At 49.8% G+C, this 27,254-nt stretch overlaps 1 protein-coding gene and 7 non-coding genes across 8 annotated transcripts in view; all 8 read right to left on the reverse strand.

The window, feature by feature from the left end:
• LOC140460055 (uncharacterized) overlaps positions 1–27,254 on the reverse strand; it is a 92,170-nt gene that overhangs the window by 34,432 nt on the left and 30,484 nt on the right. The gene's annotated exons all lie outside the window — the stretch shown is intronic.
• Positions 1,354–1,443, reverse strand: trnap-ugg (transfer RNA proline (anticodon UGG)). The gene is given in 2 exon segments: positions 1,354–1,389; positions 1,408–1,443. It is a non-coding gene; the product is annotated as a tRNA-Pro (tRNA).
• On the reverse strand, positions 10,030–10,119 carry trnap-ugg (transfer RNA proline (anticodon UGG)). Its single transcript is given in 2 exon segments — positions 10,030–10,065; positions 10,084–10,119. It is a non-coding gene; the product is annotated as a tRNA-Pro (tRNA).
• trnap-ugg (transfer RNA proline (anticodon UGG)) lies at positions 12,946–13,035 on the reverse strand. Its single transcript is given in 2 exon segments — positions 12,946–12,981; positions 13,000–13,035. It is a non-coding gene; the product is annotated as a tRNA-Pro (tRNA).
• Positions 15,838–15,927, reverse strand: trnap-ugg (transfer RNA proline (anticodon UGG)). The gene is given in 2 exon segments: positions 15,838–15,873; positions 15,892–15,927. It is a non-coding gene; the product is annotated as a tRNA-Pro (tRNA).
• Positions 18,723–18,812, reverse strand: trnap-ugg (transfer RNA proline (anticodon UGG)). Its single transcript is given in 2 exon segments — positions 18,723–18,758; positions 18,777–18,812. It is a non-coding gene; the product is annotated as a tRNA-Pro (tRNA).
• On the reverse strand, positions 21,615–21,704 carry trnap-ugg (transfer RNA proline (anticodon UGG)). Its single transcript is given in 2 exon segments — positions 21,615–21,650; positions 21,669–21,704. It is a non-coding gene; the product is annotated as a tRNA-Pro (tRNA).
• trnap-ugg (transfer RNA proline (anticodon UGG)) lies at positions 24,512–24,601 on the reverse strand. Its single transcript is given in 2 exon segments — positions 24,512–24,547; positions 24,566–24,601. It is a non-coding gene; the product is annotated as a tRNA-Pro (tRNA).

Below are 27,254 nucleotides of genomic sequence, written 5' to 3' on the forward strand. Positions count from 1 at the left end.
TAACGGTCTCCATTAACAGTTATTCACCCTCCCACACGGATCGTTATTCACTCCTTTGTCCCTCCTATTGTTCTCTCTCTGAGCTGGCGGGAAAGAGAGCAGCGTACACTGGAGACTCTGAGCCAGCTGAAACTTGCTCAGTGTGAAATACATTCCACTTTGCTCCAAGAATTGCAAGCAGCAAAGAGTTTCCAGAACATCTGCTTGTCATTCTGTCCCCGGGATGCGGTTTCTGACATGCGGATCGTCTTGTCATTCACGTCGGAACGGACTTGGCGAACTACTGCAGGGAAGGCACGAAACCACAAGGTATGCGTTTCAATGTTATCAGTTCATTGGCATCTCAGAGAAGTGGTTTTGCGATTCAGTTCATAGGAAAACGACGAAGAACAGGAGAAGACCACTCAGACCTCCAAAAGCACCTTACTTGAACGGTTTGAAAGGCAAGGTGCTAAACAAACAGAGTACCATCGCAAAGGCAAGTCGCTCAAGGAGGCACTGAACAATAGCAGAGGATGGTTTCGACCCACCGACCTCTGGGTTATGGGCCCAGCACGCTCCCGCTGCGCCACTCCGCTCGCACGCGCAGCGTGTCGCTCCACAGGTCCCTTCAGCCTTTCGTCTGGCGCGTGGCATGCACGTTCGAGACTGATGTCAAAGATCCTCACGGCTGTCGTCTCCTCTGGCGTTGCGCAGACGTATGGAGGCTGTGTAAATATAAACTTTTTCTAACTTCCCACATTCTCTTGTGATTTCACTCTGAATAGACGCCATGCGGCCCACCTTCGCTCTGCTGGGTCGACACAGTAAGTAAACGTGGGTCTCTATTCGTATCATTCTCTTGCCTTCTCCATGTAATTCTGCACATTGTTACTTTAAACATGATCACCGAATTCCCGTTTGCGTCTAATGAATCTGCCTCTTTGTCAGTGTCAGTTAGGGATTTACTGACCCCAACCACTCCCTGTACGAAAGCGTTCTTCCTAATGTCACTTTCGGTTCTTTTACTCATGCCTTTAAAACTCTGCCGAATCGTTGCCGATCCTTTCAGGCGTGGGAACATTTTGACTACATTACTTTCTCTGTCTAGACTTCGCATGACTTGAAAAGTTTCAATCAGGCCAGTATTCAAACTTCCGTACTCCGAAGAGAGCTGTCCCAAATTTCCAATCGACCCTCATCGCTGACATCCCTCAAACACTGCACCACTCACGTCAACTTATTCAACGCTATCTCCAATCATTTCACTTCGCTGCTTTCTGTCCCATTGGTCCTCCAGGGAGCCCAACCCCGTTTTACGAAGGTGCTTTTTGAGAAAATTAAACAAGCACTTTCACGCGATTCACGAAACTCGGGCTCGTCCGGGATTTGAACCCGGGACCTCTCGCACGTCTGCGTCGACAAAGACCCAAAGCGAGAATCATACCCCTAGACCAACGAGCCACACGGTCGGCGTGCCGGCGTCCCTGCCCCCGCCCTACCGCTTGAACCAGCTGAGTCTTGCTCAGAGTAAAGTTCCAGTTGACATTGAACAGGCTGGGGCTGTTTTCTCTGGAACGTCGGAGGTTGGAGGGTGACTTTATGGAGGTTTACAAAATTATGAGGGGCATGGATAGGATAAGTAGGCAAAGTCTTTTCCCTGGGGTCGGGGAGTCAAGAACTAGAGGGCTTTAGGGTTTAGGGTGAGAGGGGAAAGATATAAAAGAGACCTAAGGGGCAACCTTTTCACGCAGGGGGTGGTGCGTATATGGAATGGGCTGCCAGAGAAAGTGGCGGAGATTGGTACAATTGCAACATTTAAGAGGCGTTTGGATGGATATATGAATAGGAAGGGTTTGGAGGTATATGGGCCGGGTGCTGGCAGCTGGGATTAGATTGGGGTGGGATATCTGGTCGGCATGGACGGGTTGGACCGAAGGGTCTGTTTCCATGCTGTACATCTCTATGACTGTATGAACAGCTGCTTCTCATTCTGTCTCTCTGCTGCCGTTTGCCCGTCCCCAGGAACCGGGCCCTCTCTACTGGCAGAAAATTAAACCGTTTTCTTTCTCAACTTTTCTCTGACACCGGAGTGACCAGTGACAAGTATTGCCCTCCTCAACATAGGGCACAGAGAACAGGAGAAGACCCCGCAGACCTCCACGGGTGTGTCATCTCAACTCTGCATACTGGGCCTGTGTATCAATGTGAAATATTTACGTCGAAGATTTTTGGGAAGCAGATGATACGGCGAGGTGCACAACAGTGCGCCTTTATACGGGAAAGCTGCTAACCTCGACATTGAGTGAATAGGGAAGATGGTTTCCCTTCTGGGTTATGCTCCCATCGCGCACCGGCAGACATATCGCCGACGAACAAATATTAACTCTGTCTAAATTGCCAAATTCTGTTTTTCCGAACTGTGATTTCACTCAGAAGCACAATTTACCTGCTCCCTCCAAAATATCCTTCCAGGCTCGAACATACCTTCCAGGTGAAGCAGCACTTTACCTGCACATTTGCCGCAACCTAGTCTACTGCATTCGCTGCTCACTGTGTCGTTTCCCCAATGGAGCACCAAGTACAAACTGGATGACTGCTTCGCAGAACATCTCGGTTCTGCCCGCAAAAAAAGGATCTGAGCTTCTGCTTTCCTGCCACTTTAACACGCCACCATGTTCCCTGGCCAACATCTCTGTCTCAGGCTTGCAGCAGTGTTCCAGCAAAGCTCAGCTCCAGACGGAAGAACACCGCCTCATATTCCACTTCAAAACCCTACAGCCCTCCGGTCTTCAAGATCGAGTTCCATGACTTTAGGGCCTGAAATCCCCCATGTCCTTGACCCCCTACCACACACATACGAGCCCTTGTTATCACATAGTCTGCTACGACACACTACTTATTGTTAGCCACTAACGGTCTCCATTAACAGTTATTCACCCTCCCACACGGATCGTTATTCACTCCTTTGTCCCTCCTATTGTTCTCTCTCTGAGCTGGCGGGAAAGAGAGCAGCGTACACTGGAGACTCTGAGCCAGCTGAAACTTGCTCAGTGTGAAATACATTCCACTTTGCTCCAAGAATTGCAAGCAGCAAAGAGTTTCCAGAACATCTGCTTGTCATTCTGTCCCCGGGATGCGGTTTCTGACATGCGGATCGTCTTGTCATTCACGTCGGAACGGACTTGGCGAACTACTGCAGGGAAGGCACGAAACCACAAGGTATGCGTTTCAATGTTATCAGTTCATTGGCATCTCAGAGAAGTGGTTTTGCGACTCAGTTCACAGGAAAGCGACGAAGAACAGGAGAAGACCACTCAGACCTCCAAAAGCACCTTACTTGAACGGTTTGAAAGGCAAGGTGCTAAACAAACAGAGTACCATCGCAAAGGCAAGTCGCTCAAGGAGGCACTGAACAACAGCAGAGGATGGTTTCGACCCACCGATCTCTGGGTTATGGGCCCAGCACGGTCCCGCTGCGCCACTCGGCTCGGACGCGCAGCGTGACGCTCCACAGGTCCCTTCAGCCTTTCGTCTGGCGCGTGGCATGCACGTTCGAGACTGATGTCAAAGGTCCTCACTGCTGTCGTCTTCTCTGGCGTTGCGCAGACGTATGGAGGCTGTGTAAATATAAACTTTTTCTAACTTCCCACATTCTCTTGTGATTTCACTCTGAATAGACGCCATGCGGCCCACCTTCGCTCTGCTGGGTCGACACAGTAAGTAAACGTGGGTCTCTATTCGTATCATTCTCTTGCCTTCTCCATGTAATTCTGCACATTGTTACTTTAAACATGATCACCGAATTCCCGTTTGCGTCTAATGAATCTGCCTCTTTGTCAGTGTCAGTTAGGGATTTACTGACCCCAACCACTCCCTGTACGAAAGCGTTCTTCCTAATGTCACTTTCGGTTCTTTTACTCATGCCTTTAAAACTCTGCCGAATCGTTGCCGATCCTTTCAGGCGTGGGAACATTTTGACTACATTACTTTCTCTGTCTAGACTTCGCATGACTTGAAAAGTTTCAATCAGGCCAGTATTCAAACTTCCGTACTCCGAAGAGAGCTGTCCCAAATTTCCAATCGACCCTCATCGCTGACATCCCTCAAACACTGCACCACTCACGTCAACTTGTTCAACGCTATCTCCAATCATTTCACTTCGCTGCTTTCTGTCCCATTGGTCCTCCAGGGAGCCCAACCCCGTTTTACGAAGGTGCTTTTTGAGAAAATTAAACAAGCACTTTCACGCGATTCACGAAACTCGGGCTCGTCCGGGATTTGAACCCGGGACCTCTCGCACGTCTGCGTCGACAAAGACCCAAAGCGAGAATCATACCCCTAGAACAACGAGCCACACGGTCGGCGTGCCGGCGTCCCTGCCCCCGCCCTACCGCTTGAACCAGCTGAGTCTTGCTCAGAGTAAAGTTCCAGTTGACATTGAACAGGCTGGGGCTGTTTTCTCTGGAACGTCGGAGGTTGGAGGGTGACTTTATGGAGGTTTACAAAATTATGAGGGGCATGGATAGTATAAGTAGGCAAAGTCTTTTCCCTGGGGTCGGGGAGTCAAGAACTAGAGGGCTTTAGGGTTTAGGGTGAGAGGGGAAAGATATAAAAGAGACCTAAGGGGCAACCTTTTCACGCAGGGGGTGGTGCGTATATGGAATGGGCTGCCAGAGAAAGTGGCGGAGATTGGTACAATTGCAACATTTAAGAGGCGTTTGGATGGATATATGAATAGGAAGGGTTTGGAGGTATATGGGCCGGGTGCTGGCAGCTGGGATTAGATTGGGGTGGGATATCTGGTCGGCATGGACGGGTTGGACCGAAGGGTCTGTTTCCATGCTGTACATCTCTATGACTGTATGAACAGCTGCTTCTCATTCTGTCTCTCTGCTGCCGTTTGCCCGTCCCCAGGAACCGGGCCCTCTCTACTGGCAGAAAATTAAACCGTTTTCTTTCTCAACTTTTCTCTGACACCGGAGTGACCAGTGACAAGTATTGCCCTCCTCAACATAGGGCACAGAGAACAGGAGAAGACCCCGCAGACCTCCACGGGTGTGTCATCTCAACTCTGCATACTGGGCCTGTGTATCAATGTGAAATATTTACGTCGAAGATTTTTGGGAAGCAGATGATACGGCGAGGTGCACAACAGTGCGCCGTTATACGGGAAAGCTGCTAACCTCGACATTGAGTGAATAGGGAAGATGGTTTCCCTTCTGGGTTATGCTCCCATCGCGCACCGGCAGACATATCGCCGACGAACAAATATTAACTCTGTCTAAATTGCCAAATTCTGTTTTTCCGAACTGTGATTTCACTCAGAAGCACAATTTACCTGCTCCCTCCAAAATATCCTTCCAGGCTCGAACATACCTTCCAGGTGAAGCAGCACTTTACCTGCACATTTGCCGCAACCTAGTCTACTGCATTCGCTGCTCACAGTGTCGTTTCCCCAATGGAGCACCAAGTACAAACTGGATGACTGCTTCGCAGAACATCTCGGTTCTGCCCGCAAAAAAAGGATCTGAGCTTCTGCTTTCCTGCCACTTTAACACGCCACCATGTTCCCTGGCCAACATCTCTGTCTCAGGCTTGCAGCAGTGTTCCAGCAAAGCTCAGCTCCAGACGGAAGAACACCGCCTCATATTCCACTTCAAAACCCTACAGCCCTCCGGTCTTCAAGATCGAGCTCCATGACTTTAGGGCCTGAAATCCCCCATGTCCTTGACACCCTACCACACACATACGAGCCCTTGTTATCACATAGTCTGCTACGACACACTACTTATTGTTAGCCACTAACGGTCTCCATTAACAGTTATTCACCCTCCCACACGGATCGTTATTCACTCCTTTGTCCCTCCTATTGTTCTCTCTCTGAGCTGGCGGGAAAGAGAGCAGCGTACACTGGAGACTCTGAGCCAGCTGAAACTTGCTCAGTGTGAAATACATTCCACTTTGCTCCAAGAATTGCAAGCAGCAAAGAGTTTCCAGAACATCTGCTTGTCATTCTGTCCCCGGGATGCGGTTTCTGACATGCGGATCGTCTTGTCATTCACGTCGGAACGGACTTGGCGAACTACTGCAGGGAAGGCACGAAACCACAAGGTATGCGTTTCAATGTTATCAGTTCATTGGCATCTCAGAGAAGTGGTTTTGCGACTCAGTTCACAGGAAAGCGACGAAGAACAGGAGAAGACCACTCAGACCTCCAAAAGCACCTTACTTGAACGGTTTGAAAGGCAAGGTGCTAAACAAACAGAGTACCATCGCAAAGGCAAGTCGCTCAAGGAGGCACTGAACAACAGCAGAGGATGGTTTCGACCCACCGATCTCTGGGTTATGGGCCCAGCACGGTCCCGCTGCGCCACTCGGCTCGGACGCGCAGCGTGACGCTCCACAGGTCCCTTCAGCCTTTCGTCTGGCGCGTGGCATGCACGTTCGAGACTGATGTCAAAGGTCCTCACTGCTGTCGTCTTCTCTGGCGTTGCGCAGACGTATGGAGGCTGTGTAAATATAAACTTTTTCTAACTTCCCACATTCTCTTGTGATTTCACTCTGAATAGACGCCATGCGGCCCACCTTCGCTCTGCTGGGTCGACACAGTAAGTAAACGTGGGTCTCTATTCGTATCATTCTCTTGCCTTCTCCATGTAATTCTGCACATTGTTACTTTAAACATGATCACCGAATTCCCGTTTGCGTCTAATGAATCTGCCTCTTTGTCAGTGTCAGTTAGGGATTTACTGACCCCAACCACTCCCTGTACGAAAGCGTTCTTCCTAATGTCACTTTCGGTTCTTTTACTCATGCCTTTAAAACTCTGCCGAATCGTTGCCGATCCTTTCAGGCGTGGGAACATTTTGACTACATTACTTTCTCTGTCTAGACTTCGCATGACTTGAAAAGTTTCAATCAGGCCAGTATTCAAACTTCCGTACTCCGAAGAGAGCTGTCCCAAATTTCCAATCGACCCTCATCGCTGACATCCCTCAAACACTGCACCACTCACGTCAACTTGTTCAACGCTATCTCCAATCATTTCACTTCGCTGCTTTCTGTCCCATTGGTCCTCCAGGGAGCCCAACCCCGTTTTACGAAGGTGCTTTTTGAGAAAATTAAACAAGCACTTTCACGCGATTCACGAAACTCGGGCTCGTCCGGGATTTGAACCCGGGACCTCTCGCACGTCTGCGTCGACAAAGACCCAAAGCGAGAATCATACCCCTAGAACAACGAGCCACACGGTCGGCGTGCCGGCGTCCCTGCCCCCGCCCTACCGCTTGAACCAGCTGAGTCTTGCTCAGAGTAAAGTTCCAGTTGACATTGAACAGGCTGGGGCTGTTTTCTCTGGAACGTCGGAGGTTGGAGGGTGACTTTATGGAGGTTTACAAAATTATGAGGGGCATGGATAGTATAAGTAGGCAAAGTCTTTTCCCTGGGGTCGGGGAGTCAAGAACTAGAGGGCTTTAGGGTTTAGGGTGAGAGGGGAAAGATATAAAAGAGACCTAAGGGGCAACCTTTTCACGCAGGGGGTGGTGCGTATATGGAATGGGCTGCCAGAGAAAGTGGCGGAGATTGGTACAATTGCAACATTTAAGAGGCGTTTGGATGGATATATGAATAGGAAGGGTTTGGAGGTATATGGGCCGGGTGCTGGCAGCTGGGATTAGATTGGGGTGGGATATCTGGTCGGCATGGACGGGTTGGACCGAAGGGTCTGTTTCCATGCTGTACATCTCTATGACTGTATGAACAGCTGCTTCTCATTCTGTCTCTCTGCTGCCGTTTGCCCGTCCCCAGGAACCGGGCCCTCTCTACTGGCAGAAAATTAAACCGTTTTCTTTCTCAACTTTTCTCTGACACCGGAGTGACCAGTGACAAGTATTGCCCTCCTCAACATAGGGCACAGAGAACAGGAGAAGACCCCGCAGACCTCCACGGGTGTGTCATCTCAACTCTGCATACTGGGCCTGTGTATCAATGTGAAATATTTACGTCGAAGATTTTTGGGAAGCAGATGATACGGCGAGGTGCACAACAGTGCGCCGTTATACGGGAAAGCTGCTAACCTCGACATTGAGTGAATAGGGAAGATGGTTTCCCTTCTGGGTTATGCTCCCATCGCGCACCGGCAGACATATCGCCGACGAACAAATATTAACTCTGTCTAAATTGCCAAATTCTGTTTTTCCGAACTGTGATTTCACTCAGAAGCACAATTTACCTGCTCCCTCCAAAATATCCTTCCAGGCTCGAACATACCTTCCAGGTGAAGCAGCACTTTACCTGCACATTTGCCGCAACCTAGTCTACTGCATTCGCTGCTCACAGTGTCGTTTCCCCAATGGAGCACCAAGTACAAACTGGATGACTGCTTCGCAGAACATCTCGGTTCTGCCCGCAAAAAAAGGATCTGAGCTTCTGCTTTCCTGCCACTTTAACACGCCACCATGTTCCCTGGCCAACATCTCTGTCTCAGGCTTGCAGCAGTGTTCCAGCAAAGCTCAGCTCCAGACGGAAGAACACCGCCTCATATTCCACTTCAAAACCCTACAGCCCTCCGGTCTTCAAGATCGAGCTCCATGACTTTAGGGCCTGAAATCCCCCATGTCCTTGACACCCTACCACACACATACGAGCCCTTGTTATCACATAGTCTGCTACGACACACTACTTATTGTTAGCCACTAACGGTCTCCATTAACAGTTATTCACCCTCCCACACGGATCGTTATTCACTCCTTTGTCCCTCCTATTGTTCTCTCTCTGAGCTGGCGGGAAAGAGAGCAGCGTACACTGGAGACTCTGAGCCAGCTGAAACTTGCTCAGTGTGAAATACATTCCACTTTGCTCCAAGAATTGCAAGCAGCAAAGAGTTTCCAGAACATCTGCTTGTCATTCTGTCCCCGGGATGCGGTTTCTGACATGCGGATCGTCTTGTCATTCACGTCGGAACGGACTTGGCGAACTACTGCAGGGAAGGCACGAAACCACAAGGTATGCGTTTCAATGTTATCAGTTCATTGGCATCTCAGAGAAGTGGTTTTGCGATTCAGTTCATAGGAAAGCGACGAAGAACAGGAGAAGACCACTCAGACCTCCAAAAGCACCTTACTTGAACGGTTTGAAAGGCAAGGTGCTAAACAAACAGAGTACCATCGCAAAGGCAAGTCGCTCAAGGAGGCACTGAACAATAGCAGAGGATGGTTTCGACCCACCGACCTCTGGGTTATGGGTCCAGCACGCTCCCGCTGCGCCACTCGGCTCGGACGCGCAGCGTGACGCTCCACAGGTCCCTTCAGCCTTTCGTCTGGCGCGTGGCATGCACGTTCGAGACTGATGTCAAAGGTCCTCACTGCTGTCGTCTTCTCTGGCGTTGCGCAGACGTATGGAGGCTGTGTAAATATAAACTTTTTCTAACTTCCCACATTCTGTTGTGATTTCACTCTGAATAGACGCCATGCGGCCCACCTTCGCTCTGCTGGGTCGACACAGTAAGTAAACGTGGGTCTCTATTCGTATCATTCTCTTGCCTTCTCCATGTAATTCTGCACATTGTTACTTTAAACATGATCACCGAATTCCCGTTTGCGTCTAATGAATCTGCCTCTTTGTCAGTGTCAGTTAGGGATTTACTGACCCCAACCACTCCCTGTACGAAAGCATTCTTCCTAATGTCACTTTCGGTTCTTTTACTCATGCCTTTAAAACTCTGCCGAATCGTTGCCGATCCTTTCAGGCGTGGGAACATTTTGACTACATTACTTTCTCTGTCTAGACTTCGCATGACTTGAAAAGTTTCAATCAGGCCAGTATTCAAACTTCCGTACTCCGAAGAGAGCTGTCCCAAATTTCCAATCGACCCTCATCGCTGACATCCCTCAAACACTGCACCACTCACGTCAACTTATTCAACGCTATCTCCAATCATTTCACTTCGCTGCTTTCTGTCCCATTGGTCCTCCAGGGAGCCCAACCCCGTTTTACGAAGGTGCTTTTTGAGAAAATTAAACAAGCACTTTCACGCGATTCACGAAACTCGGGCTCGTTCGGGATTTGAACCCGGGACCTCTCGCACGTTTGCGTCGACAAAGACCCAAAGCGAGAATCATACCCCTAGACCAACGAGCCACACGGTCGGCGTGCCGCCGTCCCTGCCCCCGCCCCTGCCCCCGCCCCTGCCCCCGCCCTACCGCTTGAACCAGCTGAGTCTTGCTCAGAGTAAAGTTCCAGTTGACATTGAACAGGCTGGGGCTGTTTTCTCTGGAACGTCGGAGGTTGGAGGGTGACTTTATGGAGGTTTACAAAATTATGAGGGGCATGGATAGTATAAGTAGGCAAAGTCTTTTCCCTGGGGTCGGGGAGTCAAGAACTAGAGGGCTTTAGGGTTTAGGGTGAGAGGGGAAAGATATAAAAGAGACCTAAGGGGCAACCTTTTCACGCAGGGGGTGGTGCGTATATGGAATGGGCTGCCAGAGAAAGTGGCGGAGATTGGTACAATTGCAACATTTAAGAGGCGTTTGGATGGATATATGAATAGGAAGGGTTTGGAGGTATATGGGCCGGGTGCTGGCAGCTGGGATTAGATTGGGGTGGGATATCTGGTCGGCATGGACGGGTTGGACCGAAGGGTCTGTTTCCATGCTGTACATCTCTATGACTGTATGAACAGCTGCTTCTCATTCTGTCTCTCTGCTGCCGTTTGCCCGTCCCCAGGAACCGGGCCCTCTCTACTGGCAGAAAATTAAACCGTTTTCTTTCTCAACTTTTCTCTGACACCGGAGTGACCAGTGACAAGTATTGCCCTCCTCAACATAGGGCACAGAGAACAGGAGAAGACCCCGCAGACCTCCACGGGTGTGTCATCTCAACTCTGCATACTGGGCCTGTGTATCAATGTGAAATATTTACATCGAAGATTTTTGGGAAGCAGATGATACGGCGAGGTGCACAACAGTGCGCCGTTATACGGGAAAGCTGCTAACCTCGACATTGAGTGAATAGGGAAGATGGTTTCCCTTCTGGGTTATGCTCCCATCGCGCACCGGCAGACATATCGCCGACGAACAAATATTAACTCTGTCTAAATTGCCAAATTCTGTTTTTCCGAACTGTGATTTCACTCAGAAGCACAATTTACCTGCTCCCTCCTGAATATCCTTCCAGGCTCGAACATACCTTCCAGGTGAAGCAGCACTTTACCTGCACATTTGCCGCAACCTAGTCTACTGCATTCGCTGCTCACAGTGTCGTTTCCCCAATGGAGCACCAAGTACAAACTGGATGACTGCTTCGCAGAACATCTCGGTTCTGCCCGCAAAAAAAGGATCTGAGCTTCTGCTTTCCTGCCACTTTAACACGCCACCATGTTCCCTGGCCAACATCTCTGTCTCAGGCTTGCAGCAGTGTTCCAGCAAAGCTCAGCTCCAGACGGAAGAACACCGCCTCATATTCCACTTCAAAACCCTACAGCCCTCCGGTCTTCAAGATCGAGCTCCATGACTTTAGGGCCTGAAATCCCCCATGTCCTTGACCCCCTACCACACACATACGAGCCCTTGTTATCACATAGTCTGCTACGACACACTACTTATTGTTAGCCACTAACGGTCTCCATTAACAGTTATTCACCCTCCCACACGGATCGTTATTCACTCCTTTGTCCCTCCTATTGTTCTCTCTCTGAGCTGGCGGGAAAGAGAGCAGCGTACACTGGAGACTCTGAGCCAGCTGAAACTTGCTCAGTGTGAAATACATTCCACTTTGCTCCAAGAATTGCAAGCAGCAAAGAGTTTCCAGAACATCTGCTTGTCATTCTGTCCCCGGGATGCGGTTTCTGACATGCGGATCGTCTTGTCATTCACGTCGGAACGGACTTGGCGAACTACTGCAGGGAAGGCACGAAACCACAAGGTATGCGTTTCAATGTTATCAGTTCATTGGCATCTCAGAGAAGTGGTTTTGCGATTCAGTTCATAGGAAAGCGACGAAGAACAGGAGAAGACCACTCAGACCTCCAAAAGCACCTTACTTGAACGGTTTGAAAGGCAAGGTGCTAAACAAACAGAGTACTATCGCAAAGGCAAGTCGCTCAAGGAGGCACTGAACAATAGCAGAGGATGGTTTCGACCCACCGACCTCTGGGTTATGGGTCCAGCACGGTCCCGCTGCGCCACTCGGCTCGGACGCGCAGCGTGACGCTCCACAGGTCCCTTCAGCCTTTCGTCTGGCGCGTGGCATGCACGTTCGAGACTGATGTCAAAGGTCCTCACTGCTGTCGTCTTCTCTGGCGTTGCGCAGACGTATGGAGGCTGTGTAAATATAAACTTTTTCTAACTTCCCACATTCTCTTGTGATTTCACTCTGAATAGACGCCATGCGGCCCACCTTCGCTCTGCTGGGTCGACACAGTAAGTAAACGTGGGTCTCTATTCGTATCATTCTCTTGCCTTCTCCATGTAATTCTGCACATTGTTACTTTAAACATGATCACCGAATTCCCGTTTGCGTCTAATGAATCTGCCTCTTTGTCAGTGTCAGTTAGGGATTTACTGACCCCAACCACTCCCTGTACGAAAGCATTCTTCCTAATGTCACTTTCGGTTCTTTTACTCATGCCTTTAAAACTCTGCCGAATCGTTGCCGATCCTTTCAGGCGTGGGAACATTTTGACTACATTACTTTCTCTGTCTAGACTTCGCATGACTTGAAAAGTTTCAATCAGGCCAGTATTCAAACTTCCGTACTCCGAAGAGAGCTGTCCCAAATTTCCAATCGACCCTCATCGCTGACATCCCTCAAACACTGCACCACTCACGTCAACTTATTCAACGCTATCTCCAATCATTTCACTTCGCTGCTTTCTGTCCCATTGGTCCTCCAGGGAGCCCAACCCCGTTTTACGAAGGTGCTTTTTGAGAAAATTAAACAAGCACTTTCACGCGATTCACGAAACTCGGGCTCGTCCGGGATTTGAACCCGGGACCTCTCGCACGTCTGCGTCGACAAAGACCCAAAGCGGGAATCATACCCCTAGACCAACGAGCCACACGGTCGGCGTGCCGGCGTCCCTGCCCCCGCCCTACCGCTTGAACCAGCTGAGTCTTGCTCAGAGTAAAGTTCCAGTTGACATTGAACAGGCTGGGGCTGTTTTCTCTGGAACGTCGGAGGTTGGAGGGTGACTTTATGGAGGTTTACAAAATTATGAGGGGCATGGATAGGATAAGTAGGCAAAGTCTTTTCCCTGGGGTCGGGGAGTCAAGAACTAGAGGGCTTTAGGGTTTAGGGTGAGAGGGGAAAGATATAAAAGAGACCTAAGGGGCAACCTTTTCACGCAGGGGGTGGTGCGTATATGGAATGGGCTGCCAGAGAAAGTGGCGGAGATTGGTACAATTGCAACATTTAAGAGGCGTTTGGATGGATATATGAATAGGAAGGGTTTGGAGGTATATGGGCCGGGTGCTGGCAGCTGGGATTAGATTGGGGTGGGATATCTGGTCGGCATGGACGGGTTGGACCGAAGGGTCTGTTTCCATGCTGTACATCTCTATGACTGTATGAACAGCTGCTTCTCATTCTGTCTCTCTGCTGCCGTTTGCCCGTCCCCAGGAACCGGGCCCTCTCTACTGGCAGAAAATTAAACCGTTTTCTTTCTCAACTTTTCTCTGACACCGGAGTGACCAGTGACAAGTATTGCCCTCCTCAACATAGGGCACAGAGAACAGGAGAAGACCCCGCAGACCTCCACGGGTGTGTCATCTCAACTCTGCATACTGGGCCTGTGTATCAATGTGAAATATTTACGTCGAAGATTTTTGGGAAGCAGATGATACGGCGAGGTGCACAACAGTGCGCCGTTATACGGGAAAGCTGCTAACCTCGACATTGAGTGAATAGGGAAGATGGTTTCCCTTCTGGGTTATGCTCCCATCGCGCACCGGCAGACATATCGCCGACGAACAAATATTAACTCTGTCTAAATTGCCAAATTCTGTTTTTCCGAACTGTGATTTCACTCAGAAGCACAATTTACCTGCTCCCTCCAAAATATCCTTCCAGGCTCGAACATACCTTCCAGGTGAAGCAGCACTTTACCTGCACATTTGCCGCAACCTAGTCTACTGCATTCGCTGCTCACAGTGTCGTTTCCCCAATGGAGCACCAAGTACAAACTGGATGACTGCTTCGCAGAACATCTCGGTTCTGCCCGCAAAAAAAGGATCTGAGCTTCTGCTTTCCTGCCACTTTAACACGCCACCATGTTCCCTGGCCAACATCTCTGTCTCAGGCTTGCAGCAGTGTTCCAGCAAAGCTCAGCTCCAGACGGAAGAACACCGCCTCATATTCCACTTCAAAACCCTACAGCCCTCCGGTCTTCAAGATCGAGCTCCATGACTTTAGGGCCTGAAATCCCCCATGTCCTTGACCCCCTACCACACACATACGAGCCCTTGTTATCACATAGTCTGCTACGACACACTACTTATTGTTAGCCACTAACGGTCTCCATTAACAGTTATTCACCCTCCCACACGGATCGTTATTCACTCCTTTGTCCCTCCTATTGTTCTCTCTCTGAGCTGGCGGGAAAGAGAGCAGCGTACACTGGAGACTCTGAGCCAGCTGAAACTTGCTCAGTGTGAAATACATTCCACTTTGCTCCAAGAATTGCAAGCAGCAAAGAGTTTCCAGAACATCTGCTTGTCATTCTGTCCCCGGGATGCGGTTTCTGACATGCGGATCGTCTTGTCATTCACGTCGGAACGGACTTGGCGAACTACTGCAGGGAAGGCACGAAACCACAAGGTATGCGTTTCAATGTTATCAGTTCATTGGCATCTCAGAGAAGTGGTTTTGCGATTCAGTTCATAGGAAAGCGACGAAGAACAGGAGAAGACCACTCAGACCTCCAAAAGCACCTTACTTGAACGGTTTGAAAGGCAAGGTGCTAAACAAACAGAGTACCATCGCAAAGGCAAGTCGCTCAAGGAGGCACTGAACAATAGCAGAGGATGGTTTCGACCCACCGACCTCTGGGTTATGGGCCCAGCACGCTCCCGCTGCGCCACTCGGCTCGGACGCGCAGCGTGACGCTCCACAGGTCCCTTCAGCCTTTCGTCTGGCGCGTGGCATGCACGTTCGAGACTGATGTCAAAGGTCCTCACTGCTGTCGTCTTCTCTGGCGTTGCGCAGACGTATGGAGGCTGTGTAAATATAAACTTTTTCTAACTTCCCACATTCTCTTGTGATTTCACTCTGAATAGACGCCATGCGGCCCACCTTCGCTCTGCTGGGTCGACACAGTAAGTAAACGTGGGTCTCTATTCGTATCATTCTCTTGCCTTCTCCATGTAATTCTGCACATTGTTACTTTAAACATGATCACCGAATTCCCGTTTGCGTCTAATGAATCTGCCTCTTTGTCAGTGTCAGTTAGGGATTTACTGACCCCAACCACTCCCTGTAGGAAAGCATTCTTCCTAATGTCACTTTCGGTTCTTTTACTCATGCCTTTAAAACTCTGCCGAATCGTTGCCGATCCTTTCAGGCGTGGGAACATTTTGACTACATTACTTTCTCTGTCTAGACTTCGCATGACTTGAAAAGTTTCAATCAGGCCAGTATTCAAACTTCCGTACTCCGAAGAGAGCTGTCCCAAATTTCCAATCGACCCTCATCGCTGACATCCCTCAAACACTGCACCACTCACGTCAACTTATTCAACGCTATCTCCAATCATTTCACTTCGCTGCTTTCTGTCCCATTGGTCCTCCAGGGAGCCCAACCCCGTTTTACGAAGGTGCTTTTTGAGAAAATTAAACAAGCACTTTCACGCGATTCACGAAACTCGGGCTCGTCCGGGATTTGAACCCGGGACCTCTCGCACGTCTGCGTCGACAAAGACCCAAAGCGGGAATCATACCCCTAGACCAACGAGCCACACGGTCGGCGTGCCGGCGTCCCTGCCCCCGCCCTACCGCTTGAACCAGCTGAGTCTTGCTCAGAGTAAAGTTCCAGTTGACATTGAACAGGCTGGGGCTGTTTTCTCTGGAACGTCGGAGGTTGGAGGGTGACTTTATGGAGGTTTACAAAATTATGAGGGGCATGGATAGTATAAGTAGGCAAAGTCTTTTCCCTGGGGTCGGGGAGTCAAGAACTAGAGGGCTTTAGGGTTTAGGGTGAGAGGGGAAAGATATAAAAGAGAGCTAAGGGGCAACCTTTTCACGCAGGGGGTGGTGCGTATATGGAATGGGCTGCCAGAGAAAGTGGCGGAGATTGGTACAATTGCAACATTTAAGAGGCGTTTGGATGGATATATGAATAGGAAGGGTTTGGAGGTATATGGGCCGGGTGCTGGCAGCTGGGATTAGATTGGGGTGGGATATCTGGTCGGCATGGACGGGTTGGACCGAAGGGTCTGTTTCCATGCTGTACATCTCTATGACTGTATGAACAGCTGCTTCTCATTCTGTCTCTCTGCTGCCGTTTGCCCGTCCCCAGGAACCGGGCCCTCTCTACTGGCAGAAAATTAAACCGTTTTCTTTCTCAACTTTTCTCTGACACCGGAGTGACCAGTGACAAGTATTGCCCTCCTCAACATAGGGCACAGAGAACAGGAGAAGACCCCGCAGACCTCCACGGGTGTGTCATCTCAACTCTGCATACTGGGCCTGTGTATCAATGTGAAATATTTACGTCGAAGATTTTTGGGAAGCAGATGATACGGCGAGGTGCACAACAGTGCGCCGTTATACGGGAAAGCTGCTAACCTCGACATTGAGTGAATAGGGAAGATGGTTTCCCTTCTGGGTTATGCTCCCATCGCGCACCGGCAGACATATCGCCGACGAACAAATATTAACTCTGTCTAAATTGCCAAATTCTGTTTTTCCGAACTGTGATTTCACTCAGAAGCACAATTTACCTGCTCCCTCCAAAATATCCTTCCAGGCTCGAACATACCTTCCAGGTGAAGCAGCACTTTACCTGCACATTTGCCGCAACCTAGTCTACTGCATTCGCTGCTCACAGTGTCGTTTCCCCAATGGAGCACCAAGTACAAACTGGATGACTGCTTCGCAGAACATCTCGGTTCTGCCCGCAAAAAAAGGATCTGAGCTTCTGCTTTCCTGCCACTTTAACACGCCACCATGTTCCCTGGCCAACATCTCTGTCTCAGGCTTGCAGCAGTGTTCCAGCAAAGCTCAGCTCCAGACGGAAGAACACCGCCTCATATTCCACTTCAAAACCCTACAGCCCTCCGGTCTTCAAGATCGAGCTCCATGACTTTAGGGCCTGAAATCCCCCATGTCCTTGACCCCCTACCACACACATACGAGCCCTTGTTATCACATAGTCTGCTACGACTTACTGTTAGCCACTAACGGTCTCCATTAACAGTTATTCACCCCCCCACACGGATCGTTATTCACTCCTTTGTCCCTCCTATTGTTCTCTCTCTGAGCTGGCGGGAAAGAGAGCAGCGTACACTGGAGACTCTGAGCCAGCTGAAACTTGCTCAGTGTGAAATACATTCCACTTTGCTCCAAGAATTGCAAGCAGCAAAGAGTTTCCAGAACATCTGCTTGTCATTCTGTCCCCGGGATGCGGTTTCTGACATGCGGATCGTCTTGTCATTCACGTCGGAACGGACTTGGCGAACTACTGCAGGGAAGGCACGAAACCACAAGGTATGCGTTTCAATGTTATCAGTTCATTGGCATCTCAGAGAAGTGGTTTTGCGATTCAGTTCATAGGAAAGCGACGAAGAACAGGAGAAGACCACTCAGACCTCCAAAAGCACCTTACTTGAACGGTTTGAAAGGCAAGGTGCTAAACAAACAGAGTACCATCGCAAAGGCAAGTCGCTCAAGGAGGCACTGAACAATAGCAGAGGATGGTTTGGCCCCACCGACCTCTGGGTTATGGGCCCAGCACGCTCCCGCTGCGCCACTCGGCTCGGACGCGCAGCGTGACGCTCCACAGGTCCCTTCAGCCTTTCGTCTGGCGCGTGGCATGCACGTTCGAGACTGATGTCAAAGGTCCTCACTGCTGTCGTCTTCTCTGGCGTTGCGCAGACGTATGGAGGCTGTGTAAATATAAACTTTTTCTAACTTCCCACATTCTCTTGTGATTTCACTCTGAATAGACGCCATGCGGCCCACCTTCGCTCTTCTGGGTCGACACAGTAAGTAAACGTGGGTCTCTATTCGTATCATTCTCTTGCCTTCTCCATGTAATTCTGCACATTGTTACTTTAAACATGATCACCGAATTCCCGTTTGCGTCTAATGAATCTGCCTCTTTGTCAGTGTCAGTTAGGGATTTACTGACCCCAACCACTCCCTGTACGAAAGCATTCTTCCTAATGTCACTTTCGGTTCTTTTACTCATGCCTTTAAAACTCTGCCGAATCGTTGCCGATCCTTTCAGGCGTGGGAACATTTTGACTACATTACTTTCTCTGTCTAGACTTCGCATGACTTGAAAAGTTTCAATCAGGCCAGTATTCAAACTTCCGTACTCCGAAGAGAGCTGTCCCAAATTTCCAATCGACCCTCATCGCTGACATCCCTCAAACACTGCACCACTCACGTCAACTTATTCAACGCTATCTCCAATCATTTCACTTCGCTGCTTTCTGTCCCATTGGTCCTCCAGGGAGCCCAACCCCGTTTTACGAAGGTGCTTTTTGAGAAAATTAAACAAGCACTTTCACGCGATTCACGAAACTCGGGCTCGTCCGGGATTTGAACCCGGGACCTCTCGCACGTCTGCGTCGACAAAGACCCAAAGCGAGAATCAGACCCCTAGACCAACGAGCCACACGGTGGGCGTGCCGGCGTCCCTGTCCCCGCCCTACCGCTTGAACCAGCTGAGTCTTGCTCAGAGTAAAGTTCCAGTTGACATTGAACAGGCTGGGGCTGTTTTCTCTGGAACGTCGGAGGTTGGAGGTTGACTTTATGGAGGTTTACAAAATTATGACGGGCATGGATAGTATAAGTAGGCAAAGTCTTTTCCCTGGGGTCGGGGAGTCAAGAACTAGAGGGCTTTAGGGTTTAGGGTGAGAGGGGAAAGATATAAAAGAGACCTAAGGGGCAACCTTTTCACGCAGGGGGTGGTGCGTATATGGAATGGGCTGCCAGAGAAAGTGGCGGAGATTGGTACAATTGCAACATTTAAGAGGCGTTTGGATGGATATATGAATAGGAAGGGTTTGGAGGTATATGGGCCGGGTGCTGGCAGCTGGGATTAGATTGGGGTGGGATATCTGGTCGGCATGGACGGGTTGGACCGAAGGGTCTGTTTCCATGCTGTACATCTCTATGACTGTATGAACAGCTGCTTCTCATTCTGTCTCTCTGCTGCCGTTTGCCCGTCCCCAGGAACCGGGCCCTCTCTACTGGCAGAAAATTAAACCGTTTTCTTTCTCAACTTTTCTCTGACACCGGAGTGACCAGTGACAAGTATTGCCCTCCTCAACATAGGGCACAGAGAACAGGAGAAGACCCCGCAGACCTCCACGGGTGTGTCATCTCAACTCTGCATACTGGGCCTGTGTATCAATGTGAAATATTTACGTCGAAGATTTTTGGGAAGCAGATGATACGGCGAGGTGCACAACAGTGCGCCGTTATACGGGAAAGCTGCTAACCTCGACATTGAGTGAATAGGGAAGATGGTTTCCCTTCTGGGTTATGCTCCCATCGCGCACCGGCAGACATATCGCCGACGAACAAATATTAACTCTGTCTAAATTGCCAAATTCTGTTTTTCCGAACTGTGATTTCACTCAGAAGCACAATTTACCTGCTCCCTCCAAAATATCCTTCCAGGCTCGAACATACCTTCCAGGTGAAGCAGCACTTTACCTGCACATTTGCCGCAACCTAGTCTACTGCATTCGCTGCTCACAGTGTCGTTTCCCCAATGGAGCACCAAGTACAAACTGGATGACTGCTTCGCAGAACATCTCGGTTCTGCCCGCAAAAAAAGGATCTGAGCTTCTGCTTTCCTGCCACTTTAACACGCCACCATGTTCCCTGGCCAACATCTCTGTCTCAGGCTTGCAGCAGTGTTCCAGCAAAGCTCAGCTCCAGACGGAAGAACACCGCCTCATATTCCACTTCAAAACCCTACAGCCCTCCGGTCTTCAAGATCGAGTTCCATGACTTTAGGGCCTGAAATCCCCCATGTCCTTGACCCCCTACCACACACATACGAGCCCTTGTTATCACATAGTCTGCTACGACACACTACTTATTGTTAGCCACTAACGGTCTCCATTAACAGTTATTCACCCTCCCACACGGATCGTTATTCACTCCTTTGTCCCTCCTATTGTTCTCTCTCTGAGCTGGCGGGAAAGAGAGCAGCGTACACTGGAGACTCTGAGCCAGCTGAAACTTGCTCAGTGTGAAATACATTCCACTTTGCTCCAAGAATTGCAAGCAGCAAAGAGTTTCCAGAACATCTGCTTGTCATTCTGTCCCCGGGATGCGGTTTCTGACATGCGGATCGTCTTGTCATTCACGTCGGAACGGACTTGGCGAACTACTGCAGGGAAGGCACGAAACCACAAGGTATGCGTTTCAATGTTATCAGTTCATTGGCATCTCAGAGAAGTGGTTTTGCGATTCAGTTCATAGGAAAGCGACGAAGAACAGGAGAAGACCACTCAGACCTCCAAAAGCACCTTACTTGAACGGTTTGAAAGGCAAGGTGCTAAACAAACAGAGTACCATCGCAAAGGCAAGTCGCTCAAGGAGGCACTGAACAATAGCAGAGGATGGTTTCGACCCACCGACCTCTGGGTTATGGGCCCAGCACGCTCCCGCTGCGCCACTCGGCTCGGACGCGCAGCGTGACGCTCCACAGGTCCCTTCAGCCTTTCGTCTGGCGCGTGGCATGCACGTTCGAGACTGATGTCAAAGGTCCTCACTGCTGTCGTCTTCTCTGGCGTTGCGCAGACGTATGGAGGCTGTGTAAATATAAACTTTTTCTAACTTCCCACATTCTCTTGTGATTTCACTCTGAATAGACGCCATGCGGCCCACCTTCGCTCTGCTGGGTCGACACAGTAAGTAAACGTGGGTCTCTATTCGTATCATTCTCTTGCCTTCTCCATGTAATTCTGCACATTGTTACTTTAAACATGATCACCGAATTCCCGTTTGCGTCTAATGAATCTGCCTCTTTGTCAGTGTCAGTTAGGGATTTACTGACCCCAACCACTCCCTGTACGAAAGCATTCTTCCTAATGTCACTTTCGGTTCTTTTACTCATGCCTTTAAAACTCTGCCGAATCGTTGCCGATCCTTTCAGGCGTGGGAACATTTTGACTACATTACTTTCTCTGTCTAGACTTCGCATGACTTGAAAAGTTTCAATCAGGCCAGTATTCAAACTTCCGTACTCCGAAGAGAGCTGTCCCAAATTTCCAATCGACCCTCATCGCTGACATCCCTCAAACACTGCACCACTCACGTCAACTTATTCAACGCTATCTCCAATCATTTCACTTCGCTGCTTTCTGTCCCATTGGTCCTCCAGGGAGCCCAACCCCGTTTTACGAAGGTGCTTTTTGAGAAAATTAAACAAGCACTTTCACGCGATTCACGAAACTCGGGCTCGTCCGGGATTTGAACCCGGGACCTCTCGCACGTCTGCGTCGACAAAGACCCAAAGCGAGAATCATACCCCTAGACCAACGAGCCACACGGTCGGCGTGCCGGCGTCCCTGCCCCCGCCCCTGTCCCCGCCCTACCGCTTGAACCAGCTGAGTCTTGCTCAGAGTAAAGTTCCAGTTGACATTGAACAGGCTGGGGCTGTTTTCTCTGGAACGTCGGAGGTTGGAGGGTGACTTTATGGAGGTTTACAAAATTATGAGGGGCATGGATAGGATAAGTAGGCAAAGTCTTTTCCCTGGGGTCGGGGAGTCAAGAACTAGAGGGCTTTAGGGTTTAGGGTGTGAGTGGAAAGATATAAAAGAGACCTAAGGGGCAACCTTTTCACACAGGGGGTGGTGCGTATATGGAATGGGCTGCCAGAGAAAGTGGCGGAGATTGGTACAATTGCAACATTTAAGAGGCGTTTGGATGGATATATGAATAGGAAGGGTTTGGAGGTATATGGGCCGGGTGCTGGCAGCTGGGATTAGATTGGGGTGGGATATCTGGTCGGCATGGACGGGTTGGACCGAAGGGTCTGTTTCCATGCTGTACATCTCTATGACTGTATGAACAGCTGCTTCTCATTCTGTCTCTCTGCTGCCGTTTGCCCGTCCCCAGGAACCGGGCCCTCTCTACTGGCAGAAAATTAAACCGTTTTCTTTCTCAACTTTTCTCTGACACCGGAGTGACCAGTGACAAGTATTGCCCTCCTCAACATAGGGCACAGAGAACAGGAGAAGACCCCGCAGACCTCCACGGGTGTGTCATCTCAACTCTGCATACTGGGCCTGTGTATCAATGTGAAATATTTACGTCGAAGATTTTTGGGAAGCAGATGATACGGCGAGGTGCACAACAGTGCGCCGTTATACGGGAAAGCTGCTAACCTCGACATTGAGTGAATAGGGAAGATGGTTTCCCTTCTGGGTTATGCTCCCATCGCGCACCGGCAGACATATCGCCGACGAACAAATATTAACTCTGTCTAAATTGCCAAATTCTGTTTTTCCGAACTGTGATTTCACTCAGAAGCACAATTTACCTGCTCCCTCCAAAATATCCTTCCAGGCTCGAACATACCTTCCAGGTGAAGCAGCACTTTACCTGCACATTTGCCGCAACCGAGTCTACTGCATTCGCTGCTCACAGTGTCGTTTCCCCAACGGAGCACCAAGTATAAACTGGATGACTGCTTCGCAGAACATCTCGGTTCTGCCCGCAAAAAAAGGCCCTGAGCTTCTGCTTTCCTGCCACTTTAACACGCCACCATGTTCCCTGGCCAACATCTCTGTCTCAGGCTTGCAGCAGTGTTCCAGCAAAGCTCAGCTCCAGACGGAAGAACACCGCCTCATATTCCACTTCAAAACCCTACAGCCCTCCGGTCTTCAAGATCGAGTTCCATGACTTTAGGGCCTGAAATCCCCCATGTCCTTGACCCCTACCACACACATACGAGCCCTTGTTATCACATAGTCTGCTACGACACACTACTTATTGTTAGCCACTAACGGTCTCCATTAACAGTTATTCACCCTCCCACACGGATCGTTATTCACTCCTTTGTCCCTCCTATTGTTCTCTCTCTGAGCTGGCGGGAAAGAGAGCAGCGTACACTGGAGACTCTGAGCCAGCTGAAACTTGCTCAGTGTGAAATACATTCCACTTTGCTCCAAGAATTGCAAGCAGCAAAGAGTTTCCAGAACATCTGCTTGTCATTCTGTCCCCGGGATGCGGTTTCTGACATGCGGATCGTCTTGTCATTCACGTCGGAACGGACTTGGCGAACTACTGCAGGGAAGGCACGAAACCACAAGGTTTCAATGTTATCAGTTCATTGGCATCTCAGAGAAGTGGTTTTGCGATTCAGTTCATAGGAAAGCGACGAAGAACAGGAGAAGACCACTCAGACCTCCAAAAGCACCTTACTTGAACGGTTTGAAAGGCAAGGTGCTAAACAAACAGAGTACCATCGCAAAGGCAAGTCGCTCAAGGAGGCACTGAACAATAGCAGAGGATGGTTTCGACCCACCGACCTCGGGGTTATGGGCCCAGCACGCTCCCGCTGCGCCACTCTGCTCGCACGCACAGCGTGACGCTCCACAGGTCCCTTCAGCCTTTCGTCTGGCGCGTGGCATGCACGTTCGAGACTGATGTCAAAGATCCTCACGGCTGTCGTCTTCTCTGGCGTTGCGCAGACGTATGGAGGCTGTGTAAATATAAACTTTTTCTAACTTCCCACATTCTCTTGTGATTTCACTCTGAATAGACGCCATGCGGCCCACCTTCGCTCTGCTGGGTCGACACAGTAAGTAAACGTGGGTCTCTATTCGTATCATTCTCTTGCCTTCTCCATGTAATTCTGCACATTGTTACTTTAAACATGATCACCGAATTCCCGTTTGCGTCTAATGAATCTGCCTCTTTGTCAGTGTCAGTTAGGGATTTACTGACCCCAAATACTCCCTGTACGAAAGCGTTCTTCCTAATGTCACTTTCGGTTCTTTTACTCATGCCTTTAAAACTCTGCCGAATCGTTGCCGATCCTTTCAGGCGTGGGAACATTTTGACTGCATTACTTTCTCTGTCTAGACTTCGCATGACTTGAAAAGTTTCAATCAGGCCAGTATTCAAACTTCCGTACTCCGAAGAGAGCTGTCCCAAATTTCCAATCGACCCTCATCGCTGACATCCCTCAAACACTGCACCACTCACGTCAACTTATTCAACGCTTTCTCCAATCATTTCACTTCGCTGCTTTCTGTCCCATTGGTCCTCCAGGGAGCCCAACCCCGTTTTACGAAGGTGCTTTATGAGAAAATTAAACAAGCACTTTCACGCGATTCACGAAACTCGGGCTCGTCCGGGATTTGAACCCGGGACCTCTCGCACGTCTGCGTCGACAAAGACCCAAAGCGAGAATCATACCCCTAGACCAACGAGCCACACGGTCGGCGTGCCGGCGTCCCTGCCCCCGCCCTACCGCTTGAACCAGCTGAGTCTTGCTCAGAGTAAAATTCCAGTTGACATTGAACAGGCTGGGGCTGTTTTCTCTGGAACGTCGGAGGTTGGAGGGTGACTTTATGGAGGTTTACAAAATTATGAGGGGCATGGATAGGATAAGTAGGCAAAGTCTTTTCCCTGGGGTCGGGGAGTCAAGAACTAGAGGGCTTTAGGGTTTAGGGTGAGAGGGGAAAGATATAAAAGAGACCTAAGGGGCAACCTTTTCACACAGGGGGTGGTGCGTATATGGAATGGGCTGCCAGAGAAAGTGGCGGAGATTGGTACAATTGCAACATTTAAGAGGCGTTTGGATGGATATATGAATAGGAAGGGTTTGGAGGTATATGGGCCGGGTGCTGGCAGCTGGGATTAGATTGGGGTGGGATATCTGGTCGGCATGGACGGGTTGGACCGAAGGGTCTGTTTCCATGCTGTACATCTCTATGACTGTATGAACAGCTGCTTCTCATTCTGTCTCTCTGCTGCCGTTTGCCCGTCCCCAGGAACCGGGCCCTCTCTACTGGCAGAAAATTAAACCGTTTTCTTTCTCAACTTTTCTCTGACACCGGAGTGACCAGTGACAAGTATTGCCCTCCTCAACATAGGGCACAGAGAACAGGAGAAGACCCCGCAGACCTCCACGGGTGTGTCATCTCAACTCTGCATACTGGGCCTGTGTATCAATGTGAAATATTTACGTCGAAGATTTTTGGGAAGCAGATGATACGGCGAGGTGCACAACAGTGCGCCGTTATACGGGAAAGCTGCTAACCTCGACATTGAGTGAATAGGGAAGATGGTTTCCCTTCTGGGTTATGCTCCCATCGCGCACCGGCAGACATATCGCCGACGAACAAATATTAACTCTGTCTAAATTGCCAAATTCTGTTTTTCCGAACTGTGATTTCACTCAGAAGCACAATTTACCTGCTCCCTCCAAAATATCCTTCCAGGCTCGAACATACCTTCCAGGTGAAGCAGCACTTTACCTGCACATTTGCCGCAACCGAGTCTACTGCATTCGCTGCTCACAGTGTCGTTTCCCCAACGGAGCACCAAGTATAAACTGGATGACTGCTTCGCAGAACATCTCGGTTCTGCCCGCAAAAAAAGGCCCTGAGCTTCTGCTTTCCTGCCACTTTAACACGCCACCATGTTCCCTGGCCAACATCTCTGTCTCAGGCTTGCAGCAGTGTTCCAGCAAAGCTCAGCTCCAGACGGAAGAACACCGCCTCATATTCCACTTCAAAACCCTACAGCCCTCCGGTCTTCAAGATCGAGTTCCATGACTTTAGGGCCTGAAATCCCCCATGTCCTTGACCCCTACCACACACATACGAGCCCTTGTTATCACATAGTCTGCTACGACACACTACTTATTGTTAGCCACTAACGGTCTCCATTAACAGTTATTCACCCTCCCACAGGATCGTTATTCACTCCTTTGTCCCTCCTATTGTTCTCTCTCTGAGCTGGCGGGAAAGAGAGCAGCGTACACTGGAGACTCTGAGCCAGCTGAAACTTGCTCAGTGTGAAATACATTCCACTTTGCTCCAAGAATTGCAAGCAGCAAAGAGTTTCCAGAACATCTGCTTGTCATTCTGTCCCCGGGATGCGGTTTCTGACATGCGGATCGTCTTGTCATTCACGTCGGAACGGACTTGGCGAACTACTGCAGGGAAGGCACGAAACCACAAGGTTTCAATGTTATCAGTTCATTGGCATCTCAGAGAAGTGGTTTTGCGATTCAGTTCATAGGAAAGCGACGAAGAACAGGAGAAGACCACTCAGACCTCCAAAAGCACCTTACTTGAACGGTTTGAAAGGCAAGGTGCTAAACAAACAGAGTACCATCGCAAAGGCAAGTCGCTCAAGGAGGCACTGAACAATAGCAGAGGATGGTTTCGACCCACCGACCTCGGGGTTATGGGCCCAGCACGCTCCCGCTGCGCCACTCTGCTCGCACGCACAGCGTGACGCTCCACAGGTCCCTTCAGCCTTTCGTCTGGCGCGTGGCATGCACGTTCGAGACTGATGTCAAAGATCCTCACGGCTGTCGTCTTCTCTGGCGTTGCGCAGACGTATGGAGGCTGTGTAAATATAAACTTTTTCTAACTTCCCACATTCTCTTGTGATTTCACTCTGAATAGACGCCATGCGGCCCACCTTCGCTCTGCTGGGTCGACACAGTAAGTAAACGTGGGTCTCTATTCGTATCATTCTCTTGCCTTCTCCATGTAATTCTGCACATTGTTACTTTAAACATGATCACCGAATTCCCGTTTGCGTCTAATGAATCTGCCTCTTTGTCAGTGTCAGTTAGGGATTTACTGACCCCAAATACTCCCTGTACGAAAGCGTTCTTCCTAATGTCACTTTCGGTTCTTTTACTCATGCCTTTAAAACTCTGCCGAATCGTTGCCGATCCTTTCAGGCGTGGGAACATTTTGACTACATTACTTTCTCTGTCTAGACTTCGCATGACTTGAAAAGTTTCAATCAGGCCAGTATTCAAACTTCCGTACTCCGAAGAGAGCTGTCCCAAATTTCCAATCGACCCTCATCGCTGACATCCCTCAAACACTGCACCACTCA

Source organism: Chiloscyllium punctatum, chromosome 36 (genome assembly GCF_047496795.1).
Source record: "Chiloscyllium punctatum isolate Juve2018m chromosome 36, sChiPun1.3, whole genome shotgun sequence".
NCBI classification, from domain to species: Eukaryota; Metazoa; Chordata; class Chondrichthyes; order Orectolobiformes; family Hemiscylliidae; genus Chiloscyllium; species Chiloscyllium punctatum.